The sequence below is a fragment of the Coregonus clupeaformis genome, chromosome 7, assembly GCF_020615455.1.
Source record: "Coregonus clupeaformis isolate EN_2021a chromosome 7, ASM2061545v1, whole genome shotgun sequence".
NCBI lineage: Eukaryota > Metazoa > Chordata > Actinopteri > Salmoniformes > Salmonidae > Coregonus > Coregonus clupeaformis.
The window spans coordinates 20,639,359-20,657,763 of record NC_059198.1 but is presented as its reverse complement, the minus strand read 5'-3'; the positions used below and the strand labels follow the sequence as shown (position 1 = coordinate 20,657,763).

Sequence of the window (18,405 nt, the reverse complement as noted above, 5' to 3'; positions counted from 1 at the left end):
GTACATCTTTACTACCAAGAACATATATCAACACACTCTCAAAATTAGGGTAGAGTTAGGGTACAGTGTTGTTCCCTGGGGTACAAAAAGGTCAAATGTACACATAAGGTACGCTACATGACCAAAAGTATGTGGACACCTGCTCATCGAACATCTCATTCCAAAGTCATGGGCATTAATATGGAGTTGGTCCCCCCTTTGCTGCTATAACACCCTCCGCTCTTCTGGGAAGGCTTTCCATTAGATGTTGGAACATTGCTGCGGGGACTTGCTTCCATTCAACCACAAGAGCATTAGTGAGGTCGGGCACTGATGTTGGGCGATTAGACCTGACTCAGTGTTCGTTGGGGTTGAGGTCAGGGCTCTGTGCAGGCCAGTCAAGTTCTAACACACCGATCTCAACAAACCATTTCTGATTGGACCTCGCTTTGTGCATGGGGGCATTGTCATGCTGAAACAGGAAAGGGCTTCCCCAAACTGTTGCCACAAAGTTGGAAGCACAGAATTGTCTAGAATGTCATTGTATGCTGTAGCGCAGTGGTTCCCAAACTTTTTATAGTCCCGTACCCCTTCAAACATTCAACCTCCAGCTGCGTATCCCCTCTAGCACCAGGGTCAGTGCACTCTCAAATGTTGTTTTTTGCCATCATTGTAAACCTGCCACACACACACTATACGATACATTTATTAAACATAAGAAAGAGTGTGAGTTTTTGTCACGACCTGGCTCGTGGGAAGTGACAAAGAGCTCTTATAGGACCAGGGCACAAATAATAATATAATAATAATTAATCATTTTGCTCTTTATTTAGCCATCTTACATATAAAAACGTAATTGTTCATAAAAAATGGTGAATAACTCACCACAGGTTAATGAGAAGGGTGTGCTTGAAAGGATGCACATAACTCTGCAATGTTGGGTTGTATTGGAGAGAGTCTCAGTCTTAAATCATTTTCCACACACAGTCTGTGCCTGTATTTAGTTTTCATGCTAGTGAGGGCCGAGAATCCTCTCTCACATAGGTACGTGGTTGCAAAGGGCATCAGTGTCTTAACAGCGCGATTTTCCAAGGCAGGATACTCTGAGCGCAGCCCTATCCAGAAATCTGGCAGTGGCTTCTGATTAAACTCAATTTTCACAGAACCGCTTGCAATTTTGATGAGGCTCTCTTGTTCAGATATCGGTAAGTGGACTGGAGGCAGGGCATGAAAGGGATAACGAATCCAGTTGTTTGTGTTGTCCGTTTCGGGAAAGTACCTGCGTAATTGAGAACCCAGCTCACTCAGGTTATTCGCTATAACACATTTGACATTGTCCGTAAGCTTGAGTTCATTTGCACACAAAAAATCATACAATGATGGAAAGACCTGTGTGTTGTCCTTGTTAATGCAGACAGAGAACAGCTCCAACTTCTTAATCATAGCCTCAATTTTGTCCCGCACATTGAATATAGTTGCGGAGAGTCCCTGTAATCCTAGATTCAGGTCATTCAGGCGACAAAAAACATCACCCAGATAGGCCAGTCATGAGAAACTCGTCATCATTCAAGCGGTCAGACAAGTGTAAATTATGGTCAGAAAATAACACTTTAAGCTCGTCTCTCAATTTAAAAAAAAGTGTCAATACTTTGCCCCTTGATAACCAGCACACTTCTGTATGTTGTAAAAGCGTTACATGGTCGCTGCCCATATCATTGCATAACGCAGAAAATACACGAGAGTTCAGGGCCTTGCTTTAACAAAGTTAACCATTTTCACTGTAGTGTCTAAAACGTCTATTGAATCTTGGCAGCAAGAGCCTCTCGGTGGATGCTGCAGTGTACCAAAGTGGCATCGGGAGCAACTGCTTGCATGCGCGTTACCACTCCACTATGTCTCCCTGTCATGGCTTTTCCGGCATCAGTACAGATACCAACACATCTTGACCACCAAAGTCCATTTGATGTCACAAAGCTGTCCAGTACTTAAATAATATCCTCTCCTGGTTTCCAGTGGTTTGCAAAAGAGGATGTCTTCCTTAATTGACCCCCCATAAACGTAACGGACATATACCAGGAGCTGTGCCAGGCCCACCACATCTGTTGACTCATCCAGCTGTAACGCATAGAATTCACTGGCTTGTATGCGAAGCAGTAATTGTTTCAAAACACCTCCTGCCATGTTACTGATGCGTCGTGAAACAGTGTTGTTTGATGAAGGCATTGTCTGTATAGTTTTTTTTGGCCTTTTCCCCCAGCATTGTCCCAGCCATATCAGCGGCAGCAGGAATAATTAAGTCCTCCACAATAGTATGGGGCTTGCCTGTCCTAGCCACTCGGTAGCTCACCATATAAGACACTTCCAGCCCCTTCTTATTAATGGTATCTGTTCCTTTTATACATGTCTTACTACTCAGAAGTCCTCTTAATTCTCGCTCAGAAAACTCCCGTGGCTTATTTTTCTAATTGGCATGTTTCGTTTCTAAATGTCTGCGCAAGAGTGAAGGTTTCATTGAGTTGTGAGATAGTACTTTTGCACATATAACACACTGTGGCTGAGGAAAGGCACTACTTCCAATATAAGTGAACCCCAAATCAATGTAGTTATCATCATATTTGCGCCTCTTCGATGGTCCAACGTCCCTGTCTGTTGTTCAGTGCTTTCCCGGGTAAGGGGGCAGTAGCTCTTCGGCTGCATCAGATTCACAACTGTCAGTGTCCATGCTAGCTGGGCTAGCAACAATTGTAGAATTACTGATGCTAGCATTGGATGTGCTCGTGGAAGCAGAACAACTTGTGTCGTCGACAGGTGCAGGTGTAGTACTGCTGGTAGTAGCAGTACTATCAGTAGAGCTGGTATGTGTCTCTATGGACGCGGGCCTTACTTTTTTTAACCATTTATCAATTTCTGAGCAAACGGAATGAGCAGCAGCTATGTTTGGCTACATACGGACCTTTAGTGGAATTCCCATGAGAGAGTAACGGTTAATGTGATTGGTTGTTCATTATTTGACTAGGCTACCTGTATTTGACATTGTGTTGTTATTTCGCTGAACACTAGATGGTTTAATTTCATTTTTGCCAGTGAAACGAGGCTACTCAGGCGAGAATTTTTTTTTACCCAAATGTATAGCCCCGTTGGAAAATCTACAATCTATTTTGCCACAACTTTGGAAGGATGATTGGGGTCATTGTCCATTTGGAAGACCATTTGCGACCAATCTTTAACTTCCTGACTGATGTTGCTTCAATATATCCATATAATTTTCCTTCCTCATGATGCCATCTATTTTGTGAAGTGCACCAGTCCCTCCTGCAGCAAAGCACCCCCACAGCATGATGCTGCCACCCCCGTATTTCACGGTTGGGATGGTGTTCTTCGGCTTGCAAGCAACCCCCTTTTTCCTCCAAACATAACGATGGTCATTATGGCCAAACAGTTCTATTTTTGTTTCATCAGACCAGCGGACATTTCTCCAAAAAGTAAGATCTTTGTCCCCATGTGCAGTTGCAAACCGTAGTCTGGCTTTTTTATGGCGGTTTTGGAGCAGTGGCTTCTTCCTTGCTGAGCGGCCTTTCAGGTTATGTCGATATAGGACTCATTTTAATGTGGATATAAATACTTTTGTACCTGTTTCCTCCAGCACTGTCACAAGGTCCTTTGCTGTTGTTCTGGGATTGATTTGCACTTTTCGCACCAAAGTACGTTAATCTCTAGGAGACAGAACGCGTCGCCTTCCTGAGCGGTATGACGGTTGCGTGGTCACAAGGTGTTTATACTTGCGTACTATTGTTTGTACAGATGTACGTGGTACCTTCAGGCGTTTGGAAATTGCTCCCAAGGATGAACCAGACTTCTGGAGGTCTACGATTTTCTTTCTGAGGTCTTGGCTGATTTCTTTTGATTTCCCCATGATGTCAAGCAAAGAGGCACTGAGTTTGAAGGTAGGCCTTGAAATAAATCCACAGGTACACCTCCAATTGACTCAAATGATGTCAATTAGCCTATCAGAAGCTTCTAAAGCCATGACATGATTTTCTGGAATTTTCCAAGCTGTTTAAAGGCACAGTCAACTTAGTGTATGTAAACCTCTGACCCACTGGAATTGTGATACAGTGAATTATAAGTGAAATAATCTGTCTGTTAACAATTGTTGGAAAAATTACTTGTGTCATGCACAAAGTAGATGTCCTAATCGACTTGCCAAAACTATAGTTGGTTAACAAGAAATTTGTGGAGTGGTTGAAAAACAAGTTTGAATTACTCCAACCTAAGTGTATGTAAACTTCCGACTTCAACTGTATGTATGTGTGTATGTGTGTATGTACAGTGGGGGAAAAAAGTATTTAGTCAGCCACCAATTGTGCAAGTTCTCCCACTTAAAAAGATGAGAGAGGCCTGTAATTTTCATCATAGGTACACGTCAACTATGACAGACAAAATGAGGAAAGAAAATCCAGAAAATCACATTGTAGGATTTTTTATGAATTTATTTGCAAATTATGGTGGAAAATAAGTATTTGGTCAATAACAAAAGTTTCTCAATAATTTGTTATATACCCTTTATTGGCAATGCCACAGGTCAAACGTTTTCTGTAAGTCTTCACAAGGTTTTCACACACTGTTTCTGGTATTTTGGCCCATTCCTCCATGCAGATCTCCTCTAGAGCAGTGATGTTTTGGGGCTGTCACTGGGCAACACGGACTTTCAACTCCCTCCAAAGATTTTCTATGGGGTTGAGATCTGGAGACTGGCTAGGCCACTCCAGGACCTTGAAATGCTTCTTACGAAGCCACTCCTTCGTTGCCCGGGTGGTGTGTTTGGGATCATTGTCATGCTGAAAGACCCAGCCACGTTTAATCTTCAATGCCCTTGCTGATGGAAGGAGGTTTTCACTCAAAATCTCACGATACATGGCCCCATTCATTCTTTCCTTTACACGGATCAGTCGTCCTGGTCCCTTTGCAGAAAAACAGCCCCAAAGCATGATGTTTCCACCCCCATGCTTCACAGTAGGTATGGTGTTCTTTGGATGCAACTCAGCATTCTTTGTCCTCCAAACACGACGAGTTGAGTTTTTACCAAAAAGTTATATTTTGGTTTCATCTGACCATATGACATTCTCCCAATCCTCTTCTGGATCATCCAAATGCACTCTAGCAAACTTCAGACGGGCCTGGACATGTACTGGTTTAAGCAGGGGGACACGTCTGGCACTGCAGGATTTGAGTCCCTGGCGGCGTAGTGTGTTACTGATGGTAGGCTTTGTTACTTTGGTCCCAGCTCTCTGCAGGTCATTCACTAGGTCCCCCCGTGTTGTTCTGGGATTTTTGCTCACCGTTCTTGTGATCATTTTGACCCCACGGGGTGAGATCTTGCGTGGAGCCCCAGATCGAGGGAGATTATCAGTGGTTTTTACTCCCACAGTTGATTTCTTCAAACCAAGCTGCTTACCTATTGCAGATTCAGTCTTCCCAGCCTGGTGCAGGTCTACAATTTTGTTTCTGGTGTCCTTTGACAGCTCTTTGGCCTTGGCCATAGTGGAGTTTGGAGTGTGACTGTTTGAGGTTGTGGACAGGTGTCTTTTATACTGATACAAGTTCAAACAGGTGCCATTAATACAGGTAACGAGTGGAGGACAGAGGAGCCTCTTAAAGAAGAAGTTACAGGTCTGTGAGAGCCAGAAATCTTGCTTGTTTGTAGGTGACCAAATACTTATTTTCCACCATAATTTGCAAATTAATTAATTACAAATCCTACAATGTGATTTTCTGGATTTTTTTTCTCTCCATTTGTCTGTCATAGTTGACATGTACATATGATGAAAATTACAGGCCTCTCTCATCTTTTTAAATGGGAGAACTTGCACAATTGGTGGCTGACTAAATACTTTTTTCCCCCACTGTATGTGTGTATATGTATGTATGTATGTACAGTGGGGGAAAAAAGTATTTAGTCAGCCACCAATTGTGCAAGTTCTCCCACTTAAAAAGATGAGAGAGGCCTGTAATTTTCATCATAGGTACACGTCAACTATGACAGACAAAATGAGATTTTTTTTCTCCAGAAAATCACATTGTAGGATTTTTTATGAATTTATTTGCAAAATATGGTGGAAAATAAGTATTTGGTCAATAACAAAAGTTTCTCAATACTTTGTTATATACACTTTGTTGGCAATGACACAGGTCAAACGTTTTCTGTAAGTCTTCACAAGGTTTTCACACACTGTTGCTGGTATTTTGGCCCATTCCTCCATGCAGATCTCCTCTAGAGCAGTGATGTTTTGGGGCTGTCGCTGGGCAACACGGACTTTCAACTCCTTCCAAAGATTTTCTATGGGGTTGAGATCTGGAGACTGGCTAGTCCACTCCAGGACCTTGAAATGCTTCTTACGAAGCCACTCCTTCGTTGCCCGGGCGGTGTGTTTGGGATCATTGTCATGCTGAAAGACCCAGCCACGTTTCATCTTCAATGCCCTTGCTGATGGAAGGAGGTTTTCACTCAAAATCTCACGATACATGGCCCCATTCATTCTTTCCTTTACACGGATCAGTCGTCCTGGTCCCTTTGCAGAAAAACAGCCCCAAAGCATGATGTTTCCACCCCCATGCTTCACAGTAGGTATGGTGTTCTTTGGATGCAACTCAGTATTCTTTGTCCTCCAAACACGACGAGTTGAGTTTTTACCAAAAAGTTATATTTTGGTTTCATCTGACCATATGACATTCTCCCAATCCTCTTCTGGATCATCCAAATGCACTCTAGCAAACTTCAGACGGGCCTGGACATGTACTGGCTTAAGCAGGGGGACACGTGTCGCACTGCAGGATTTGAGTCCCTGGCGGCGTAGTGTGTTACTGATGGTAGGCTTTGTTACTTTGGTCCCAGCTCTCTGGATTCATTCACTAGGTCCCCCCGTGTGGTTCTGGGATTTTTGCTCACCGTTCTTGTGATCATTTTGACCCCACGGGGTGAGATCTTGCGTGGAGCCCCAGATCGAGGGAGATTATCAGTGGTTTTTACTCCCACAGTTGATTTCTTCAAACCAAGCTGCTTACCTATTGCAGATTCAGTCTTCCCAGCCTGGTGCAGGTCTACAATTTTGTTTCTGGTGTCCTTTGACAGCTCTTTGGCCTTGGCCATAGTGGAGTTTGGAGTGTGACTGTTTGAGGTTGTGGACAGGTGTCTTTTATACTGATACAAGTTCAAACAGGTGCCATTAATACAGGTAACGAGTGGAGGACAGAGGAGCCTCTTAAAGAAGAAGTTACAGGTCTGTGAGAGCCAGAAATCTTGCTTGTTTGTAGGTGACCAAATACTTATTTTCCACCATAATTTGCAAATAAATTCATAAAAAATCCTACAATGTGATATTCTGGAATTTTTTTCCTCATTTTGTCTGTCATAGTTGACGTGTACCTATGATGAAAATTACAGGCCTCTCTCATCTTTTTAAGTGGGAGAACTTGCACAATTGGTGGGTGACTAAATACTTGTTTTCCCCACTGTATATGTATGTGTGTATATGTGTATATATGTATGTATGTATGTATGTATATATATATATATATATATATATATATATATATATATATATATATATATATATATATATATATATATATATATATATGTATGATATATATATATATATATATATATATATATATATATGCATATATATACTAAATATATATATACTAAATTCTCCACCGTCATCAATCCACCGTCATCATTCTACCGTCATCATCCACCGTCATCAATCCACCGTCGAACTGTTGAAATACATTTCAACACATGCACAAAAAACAAGTTGGCGTTCACGTTACAGAAACCTTGCACGTAAATATGCGCGACAAATAATTAACATAATGAACATACCTCGCTGGCTGCACACAACTGAGAGGGAAATGGCTCCACTTAGAAACAATAATACTTGTAAATAAACACGTTGTTAATTTAACTTATCTTTCAGAGTACTAAACTTTACCGCCGCTACTTTACCGCGATGTCTGGAACTTGTCACCACTAAAAGCGTCCCAACACAACATAGAATGTACAGATAGTTCCTATCACATAAATACAAGCAAAATCAATATTCAAAATACAAGTTGTACAAATAATAATGATATTATGTAAAACCTATTAATAATGACATGAATAACATTAATAATGACATGAATAACATTTATGGCAGTTAAACTCCCACCAAATCACATCCTTTGGGATTTCACCTCACAAAATAACCATAACATTCATTCTGCTTCAAGCAGTAAAACTGTCTTGTATACAGGCCTGTCAAGATAGACTGGCTTTTTAGTGCGTTTTCCCTGGTTATCTAAGGTTGAGTCACTAATTAACAGTTTTACCTTGCTGACTCTTCCATCAGTGCTAGGGTACACCTGTGCTACTCTTGCTAATCTCCATTGATTTCGTGGAGAGCAGTCCTCTTGTAGGATGACAATGTCATTAACCTTCGTATTACTCTTATCCTTTTGCCATATTTGTCTTTGCTGAAGATTAAGGAGGTACTCCTTCTTCCACCGTGTCCAGAATTCGTTTGCCAAGAACTGTACCTGTCGCCATCTCTTGCGGAGGTAGAGATCCTGACTCACAAACTGACCAGGAGGGGGAGTTGTTATCTTTGACTTCATCATGAGGATATGGTTGGGAGTGAGAGGTTCAAGACTTGTTGGATCATTTAAGTGCTCTGTTGTCAGAGGTCTGCTATTTACGATAGCCATCACTTCATACAGGAAGGTTCTAAGTGATGCACTGTCAAGTCTTTTAGCAGATTGGTCAAGGATCGCTGTTAGAACGCTTCTGATGGTCCTAATTTGTCTCTCCCATACACCTCCCATGTGACTTGATGCTGGGAAGTTCATAACAAACTCACATCCATGTTCCTTTACCTGTTCATGATCCAGGTCCTTCATTGCATTCATGAACTCTCCTTTAGCGCCAACAAAGTTGGTGCCTTGATCACATCTCAACTGTCTTACATTTCCACGTATTGCAATGAATGCACGCAGTGCATTGATGAAAGCATCTGTAGTGAGATCATCAAGCATTTCAATATGTATGGCTCTAGAACACATACAAGTGAAAAGAAGACCATATCTTTTCAGTTCCTTTCTCGCTTCTTTCACATAGAATGGTCCGAAGCAATCTATACCACAATATGTGAATGGAGGGGTCATTTCCAGTCTCTCGTCTGGCAAGTCTGCCATCTTTGGTTCCTGTGTGTTCCTTCTATACTTTCTGCATGTTGTGCATTTGTAGATGTGCGAGGCAACTGCGCTGCTGCAACCTGTAACCCATATACCATTGGATCGCAATTCATTGACAGTTATACCTCTTCCTTGATGATGCACCTTTTCATGGTAGTGCTTGATGAGTAAAGAAGACACATGACTTGCCTTAGGTACAATGGCAGGATGCTTTACATGTGGATGAAGGGCAGATCTTGTCAAACGTCCTCCAACCCTGAGCACACCGTACTCATCGACAAAGGGACTTAGTTTGTGTAGCTTGTTTGTTTTGTCTTTGGGTTTTACTTCCTTGCATTGCTTTATACCTTTGATTTCAGTGCTGAATACTTCCGTTTGAACCAATTTGATAATGAAAAGCTCTGCTTCCTGTCTTTCCTCAACACTTGTGGCTTCATTTGTTTTAAGTTTGAGACCCTTGATTTGCTTAGCATGGCGCTTAAGACGAGCAATAGCTTTGACGGCTCTTTTCCAGTCAGAAAACCTTGTCAGGCGGTCTAACAATGTCCTGTCCTCTTTTGCTTTTGTGTTGAGCACCTGGGCCTTTCGAAGTTCTGGATCATTGTCAATGACCTCACTTACTTTGACGTCTTCTATGGGCAGCTCTCTTTTCCACAGAAAATCTGGCCCATTAAACCAAGTTGAAGCTACAAGCTGATCTGCCTTTAGGCCTCTTGAAGCATGATCTGCAGGATTATCTTCAGAACGTACAAATCGCCATTGCTTTGAATCTGTAGTGGACTTGATTCTTTGGATTCTGTTAGCCACAAAGACGTGGAATCGTCTTGCATCATTGTTTATATATCCAAGGACAACCTTTGAGTCTGTCCAAAAATGTTCTTGAAGACCATCTATTTCGAGCTCCTTTCTGAGCACAACACTTGTCCTTGCTGCTACCACTCCTGCAGATAACTCAAGGCGTGGTATTGTGGTCACTTTGGTGGGGGCAACACGTGCTTTCCCCATGACTAACGAACAATGGACATCCCCATTGGTGTTGATTGTTCTGAGATAAGTACACTCCCCATAGCCTGTGACGCTGGCATCTGAGAAGTGGTGAAGCTCGTACTGTTTGACATCTATGAAGTTTGCTGGAATATAGCACCTTCTGATCCTTACATTAGACAAGTTTTGTAGATCTTGTAGCCAAGATTCCCACTGTGTCTTGAGCTCCTCTGAGAGTGGTTCATCCCAACCGGCCTTGTCTCGACACAGTTGTTGCAATATCTGCTTTCCTAGGAGAATGAATGGGGCTACGAACCCCAATGGGTCGTAGATGGAAGCTACTGTAGATAGCACTCCTCTTCTGGTCAACGGGTGTTCCTTGACTGTAACTCTGAGCTGAAAGTCATCAGAGGACACGCACCATTGCACTCCGAGAGCTCTTTCCATGAGTGGCTCTCCCAAAGCCATATCAAGGTTTTTGACACTTTCAGCGCACTCTTCCTTTGGTATTGATTTCAATACATGCTTGCTGTTGGAGACAAACTTATGTAGTCTTAGCTTGCCTGTGCTGCAAAGACCTCTTGCTTCCTTGATGAGTTGAATTGCCTCAGCATCAGACGTTACACTCACCAGTCCATCGTCAACATAAAAATTCCTTTGGATGAATTTAACAGCGTTTTGGTTAAATTGATCCTGACCTTTAGCGGCTAGATGTTTGAGACCAAAATTGGCACAGCCGGGTGAGGAGGCTGCCCCAAACAGATGGACTTTCATCCGGAAAGTTGATGGCGGAGACATCAGGTCACCATTCTCCCACCATAAGAACCTCAGGTAGTCTTGGTCTTCCGGTCTTACATGGAACTGATGGAACATTCGCTCCACATCACACATAATAGCAATTGGGCCCTTGCGAAACCTGCAGAGAACTCCCACCAAGGTATTTGTGAGCTCTGGCCCAGTAAGAAGGTGGTCATTCAATGACGTGTCTTGGAATCTTGCTGAGCAATCGAAGACGACGCGTATCTTCCCAGGCTTTTGAGGGTGGTATACCCCGTGGTGGGGAATATACCAGGCTGGATGATTGTTGAGTTCCTTTTCGGGAACCTTCTCAGCATCACCACGAGCAATGATATCTTTCATGAAGTTCATGTAGTCTGAGCAGTATTTCTGGTCTCTCTTGAGCCTTCGTTCCAAGCCTCTTAGACGCTGAACAGAACATGACTTATTATTGGGTAGATTTGGTCTGTCTTGTTTGAAAGGTAAGGGCATTTCATAATGACCATCTTGTTTGTGTTTGATTTCATCTCTCAGCTTAGTCAAGAAGTGGAGATCTTCCTGAGAGACGGTTGCATCTTCTTCAACTCTTTCACTGAAATCAGATTCTAGTACCTTAATTACATCATTTGGACTGATCATTTCCTTGATCTGAGTCTTGCAAACATAGTGAACTTCACCTTTGAGCTTGATTGTTGGTTTGGGTTCAGGTGTCACTTTCCTTACAATGATGCGGTGACTTACTCCAATTGCATCACTGTAGTGCTCTTGTGGGTCACCATAACTCACTATGCTCCAACCTAGATCAGTTCTCTGAGCAAAGGGTTCGTTTTCTTCTCCACATACGACTTCTCTGGGCATTAGCGCTTGTGGGCAATTGTATCCGATTAGCAGACCAATTTCACATTCCTTTGGCGGTGCAATGTGTTCTGCAAGATGCTCCAAATGAGGCCATGCTTTAGCGGTCTCTGAAGTTGGAATGTGTGTCCGATTGGCAGGGATAAATTCACGAGTGTACGTTGTTGGCACTGTGATCTTCTTAGAGGAGAATAGACCTCTTATTTGTAGGTATTTGAGTCTTTTACAGGGTACAATTGTCCTTTTGACGACATTGTAGATAGTTTCAGCTTCACTTGTTCCGTGTTCGTATCTAGAATGTTTGCTACTTCCTCAAGAATGAAGGAAGAATCACTTTGTGAATCTAGCAGAGCATAGACAAGAACTTCCTTACTTGAATCACTTTGCGTTGACACATAGACAGGTACTATCGCTGAAGTCTGTGTAGTATTGCCATCTTGCACAACTCTGTTGGATGTGGTTTCCTTGATAACCTCTTATGTTGACAGTAGCTTTCTTTCCTTGCCATAACTTATGTCTTTAGATGTTTCCCCTTTTGGTTCTTGTTTTGAGCGATCTTCGTGTAGGCATGTGGGATGACGTTTTGAGCAGGTGTCACAGACCATCCGGCTACTGCAGCTCTTGGATTGATGGCCAGGACTTAAACATCCGAAGCACAGTCTTTCATTCTGAATGAACTTGACTCGTTCGGCGACTGTCCTTTCAATGAATTTGAAGCACTTGTGTAAACTGTGTCCTAATTTCTTACATAACACACATGTGACTATGTTTCTCTCACTGATGTTAGTTGTGAAGATCTTGGCACCTACAGTTTGGTTCTTGATCTTTGCTTTATCAGGTTCACTTTGTCGTAATGCGTTGTAGGATGTTATAGGGTTGCACGCAATACTAGCTTCCATCGACAGGAATGTCACAAAATAGTTAAAGCTTGGGAACCTTCTGTGTTCCAGTTGGTATTGTGTGGCCCTTCGGTTCCATCTGCTACTTAACCAGTCGGGTAGTTTGGCAGCTAGTTTTTGATTCTCAATATCATCATTAAGAACCTTTAGACTCTCATTGTGAGCAATAGCGAATTCACAACTACGTAGAAAGTCTACACATTTTCTTAAGTCTGCACTCTCCTTAGGAGCTAGTTTTGGCCAAGCATGTAATTTGTCTCGGAAGGCCTTGGCAATCACAAACGGCTCACCATAACGTTCCTTGAGCAGGTCCCATGCTGCATGATATGAATCTTCTGAATCGATCAGAAAATAACCTTCTACTGCTTCTTTAGCTGCTCCTTCCACATATTTCTGAAGGAAGAAGATTTTCTCTGCAGCTGGAATATTTTTACTCTCAATCAGTGTCTGAAAGGAAGACTTCCAATGGTTAAACTTGAGTGGATCCCCACTAAAAATTGTAGGCTCTGGAATGGGAAGCCTATTTGCTGATATAGCCTCAGCCAGGACTTTCACAAGCTCTCTTGTGTCGTTTTGAAGCACACTTCTTGGAGCCACATCCCTTAGTGGTTGTGGGTGCTGATACACAGGATTCACCTGATCAATTGGTTGCTCAAATGTAGGCAGCTCAGACTTATGTGGAGTAAGCCTTTGGTCTGGATACAACTCATTTTCGTCATAGACTTGAAGCCTTGCTCTGGCCGCGTTCAGTCTTTTTTATCTCCTCTAAACGTCCAAGCTCTCTTTTTAAGTCTTCTACAGATCTTTTCCTTGCAGCATTCTCTTCTTGCTGTTTCTTTAAGAGCAAAGCTTCTTGTCTCTCCTTTTCTATCTTACGTTCAGTCTCTTCTCTTTCGCCTTGAAGACGACGAGTTACTGCAGCTACTTCTTGCTTTGCAACTATCTTCTTGTCCTCAACTTCAAGTCTTTGGAGTTTCTCTTGGTGGCACTCTTGCTCAGCCATAATCTTCAACACAGCCTTTGTGGCTGCATACTCAGCAGCGGCTTCTTGTCGTTTAACTGAGGATACATTAGAGCGAATGGAAGTGGCCTTAGAAGACTTAAAGTCTGGAGATGACACACTGGAAATCGTAGATGCGAATACGGAGCTTGCATCCGGCCAAATCAGTTCCTCCTTTGTTCCTTGAATTTTAGATTGCGCGTTGTGTACAACAATCTTGGTGACTGATATACATTTATCCAGCTTGCGGCGCATCTCGTGAGCTGGGCTGTCAATCCTGGGATATTCTTCATAAACATTATTCAGTTCAGATAACTCTCTTTGAATAGTGCTGCTGTGTTCGTGTAGGATGTTACTTGGATCTTGTTTTGTAACTGATTTCTTAGCCACCTTAGTTAAAACTTTCCAGCGTTCATAAATGCTGTCAAAGCGAATTAGTAGTTCTTTTGTTTTTTCTTTCTGAAATTATTTTCCCTTTTCCGTTAATGTACGGGCTCTTCCACTTCGTCGACGCTCTTCAGACTGTACTGCTTCTTGTACAACGCTAGACTCATCTGTCTGCTCTGTCTCTTCTACTGGCTCTACGAGTGATCCTTTACACTGACTCTCTTTACTTCTGTGTGACATATTAACTTATTTGAAAGTAACCTGTACACAAGACAGTTGTCTTAAATAAACAGTAGAGTTTACAACAAATATTTTACAAAAAGAAATACTCAAGAGAATAGAATATGCCAAGTTAAGTTATTGTCTTTGAAATTAACCCTTCAGAATAAAGGCAGGCATTATAAAGATTTTGAAATGTTGCAGAATCACTCAAAATAACAGCTTTCTTAAATGCACAAACATAAATCCTCTTCTTAAGTAAATCAATGACTTATATTCAATGAAATAAAGAATTATCAATATCGCTAAATCACTTACATTAATGTCTCTTAATATCTTGTTACACACTGTTATGTTACTTGGCTACACACAGCCCTTTGAAGTCCTTTATATTTTCCAATCCTTGTGTCACCTTTTCAGAACACAAACTTAAGTGTCTGACTTACGGACGTCTTCATGAAAAAAAAAAAACTGATGAACTTGTGTGAGTCCTTTAACACTGAACAGTGGCTTATCTGTGAGTCCGTCTTGACGAGCCGTCTTGCAGAGCAGGTCAGGAAACGATCACGCAGACTCGAGTTCGACTATCACTCCCTCCAGGAAATACACGACGCCGCTGTTCTGGTTACTGATGGATTTATTCTTCTACTAAATTGTCCACCGTCATCAATCCACCGTCATCAATCCACCGTCATCATCCACCGTCATCATTCCACCGTCGAACTGTTTAAATACATTTCAACACATGCACAAAAAACAAGTTGGCGTTCACGTTACAGAAACCTTGCACGTAAATATGCGCGACAAATAATTAACATAATGAACATACCTCGCTGGCTGCACACAACTGAGAGGGAAATGGGTCCACTTAGAAACAAGAATACTTGTAAATAAACACGTCGTTAATTTAACTTATCTTTCAGAGTACTAAACTTTACCGCCACTACTTTACCGCGATGTCTGGAACTTGTCACCACTAAAAGCGTCCCAACACAATATAGAATGTACAGATAGTTCCTATCACATAAATACAAGCAAAATCAATATTCAAAATACAAGTTGTACAAATAATAATGATATTATGTAAAACCTATTAATAATGACATGAATAACATTAATAATGACATGAATAACATTTATGGCAGTTAAAATTACATTGATGGAAGTTAGAATCTAGCCCCTAAAAAAATAATAAATAAATAATAATAATAAAATAAAACAAACAAAAAATATATATATATATCATACTCATTTTGGCCAGACAGCATCAGATAGATGGGCTACACATACAGAGACAGAGGGGGGCCGTTTCGCTCGCTCAGATGCTTTATCCGGTGAGATACATTCAACCTCTTGCGAATCGATGGAAAATTATGAAACACAGAGAGACGAAAGATACATTATTTAAAATAAAATGTTTGGTCAATGTTTTGGGGAAGCCTGGCTTCCCTTGGCATCCATGAATACACATGTAACTGATATACACTCCGATATGTGATCTAGGACACTAACTAACAAACAGTCACTGTTTAAACTAAGAGACCAACTAACCAAAAAACAGTCACTGTGTGAGTGAGGAAACCAACTAACCTTTGTTGTGCTACACAGCTGGATGGTAGAAATCCTTCTGTTTGGATTTCTTTCTGGCAGCCTACTTCCTTTCTACCTTCCCTCTCTTTTCTTTTCCCCCTGGCTCCACAACAAACACATGTTGAACATCTTTGACAAAGATGCTACGATTGGAGAAGTGATTAGGGAAGTGAGGGTGGTAGCTGGCTGTATACCCACCAGCCAGTAGGCACTGAGGTGCAGTAGACTGATCCTGCGTTCCTCTTGCTGGCTGTAGTGATAGTGTTGTGTAGTGCTTAGCCTGAGGGCTGTCTGGCCACAGCACTGATACCTGTGGTGGACATGGGAATGAGACAAGGTGGTGACTTACAAGAAGCCAACGGACACAGATTTGTCTTTTTCAGCATTAGTTACCTCTGGCAACACTTTCAAGTATTCTGATTCTTTTGAAAACAGAAAGACATACTTTTTTTTGTGTGGATGATTTGAAGGTTGCATTTTGGTTTGAGGAGAAGAGAAACATTTCATGAAACGTTTAGGGTAGTGTGATGGAATGAGCAAACGCAATACAGTACTGGAAGTATCCCTCTTATGAAATCAGAATTAGAGGACCACAATGGAAACAAGTCTTCAGATTTTTTTGTCCCTATAGTATCATCGTCAATTTTTGGTATATGTATCTGTTGCCTGGTGTAACATTTTTATATATTTTAAATTGCCAAATAAAATAAAATAAAATAGGGTTTCAAAATGGAGGCTGCTGCTCTGGATTCAGCATATCACATCTTTTAGACAGACCCTACAGCTTTTTATCTATCCCTTGAAACAAAAAGGGGAAATTAAGTTGGGAATAGTCATTTCAAAAGCCACCCCATTAATGACAATATGTGTAGATTTATATAACTCTTCACCTCCCTCCATTTTTATCAGCATGCTGGAGATAACACTTTATTAGAATTGTACTAAATCCAATTTTGAAATTCTTCATGATTAAACAGTATGGCTAATACATAAGCTGAAAGTTTTAAACACTTTTTTGTAACTGGAATTAGAACTTTAATCAATGTTTTTGGGGGTTGGATGAGTGGAGTGCAGACACTATGAGATGTAGATATGCAAAAAGGTTATATATTTAATAGTTTGCATGCAAAACCATTTCACAAATTGATATATAGTACTTTGTTATTTTATGAGCTTTCGCATTGCAATTGTTATTATTTTAGACAATCACAACCTTTGTAGGTATGTCTCTAGGCTAAGCCATAATACTCTGGGCCAAGTGTGTGTGGGTTCTCTCTCTCTCTCTCGCTCTCTCGACAGATTTGAGTGACAGTGTGAGTGATTTCTAATGACAGTCGGAACAAATCTGTCATAATGAGGTAATCTTGGGCCTTTTCTTTCTCAGATCACCCTTCACAGCTTGACGCAATTAACCACTACAGTATCTCTAACACATACAGAGATACTGACACGGCTCTGCACTACCGGATCTGAGCTCCACTTAGCATGTGTGAGAAAGATAAAGTCCTTGGGTACGTCCCAATAATCTCTCCTTCTTCCTGAAGTGTGCACTCGTTCACTACTCTCCACAAATGTAAAAGCACTGGATTGGAGTAGGGATCGGCTAGAGGGAGTTTCGTATACCAGTTATTTCCTGTCAAATCCATAAAAGGGGAGAGAACAAGTGCATACTTCAGCAGAAAGGAGAGATTATTGATACGCAACCCAAGTCCTTCTCCTGACTGGCCACTGGCCTGTGTAGAGCCAAAATGGCCGTTTGGCCGAGTGCATGTGTCCTGCTCACTAGAGCTCACATCCTGGGTTGTAGATTCATGGTGTTCTGTCTCCAAATGCTCTCTGAGATGGATGACTACGGTTTTATTTCACACACAACACAGTATCTTTGCTGATGGCAAGTTTGTGGGATAATGTACAGCACTGTGTATACTATACAATGTACAGTATATTGAATAGAGTCCTTTCAGGGGCATTGGGTGTATCCACATCACCAACGAACTATCATTGTCCAAACACACCAAGACAGTTGTGAAGAGGGCACGACAACACCTTTTACCCCTCAGGAGACTGAAAAGATTTGGCATGGGTCCCCAGATCGTCAAAAAGTTCTACAGCTGCACCATCGAGAGCATCCTGGTCACCGCCTGGTATGGCAACTGCTCGGCATCTGACCGTAAGGCGCTACAGAGGGTAATGCGTACGGCCCAGTACATCACCGGGGCCAAGCTTCCTGACATCCAGGACCTATATACTAGGCGGTGTCAGAGGAAGACCCCAAAAATTGTCAGACTCCAGTCACCCAAGTCATAGACTGTTCTCTCTGCTACCGCATGGCAAGCGGTACCGGAGCGCCAAGTCTAGGACCAAAAGGCTCCTTAACAGCTTCAACCCCCAAGCCATAAGACTGCTGAACAATTAATCAAATGGCCACCCGGACTATTTACATTGACCCCCCCTTTGTTTTTACATTGCTGCTACTCGCTG

General features: G+C 41.9%; 1 protein-coding gene across 1 annotated transcript in view; it reads left to right on the top strand.

Annotated features, from left to right (window-relative positions):
• The window catches only part of LOC121569845 (receptor-type tyrosine-protein phosphatase N2), a 320,798-nt gene that overhangs the window by 188,212 nt on the left and 114,181 nt on the right, over window positions 1–18,405 (top strand). The gene's annotated exons all lie outside the window — the stretch shown is intronic.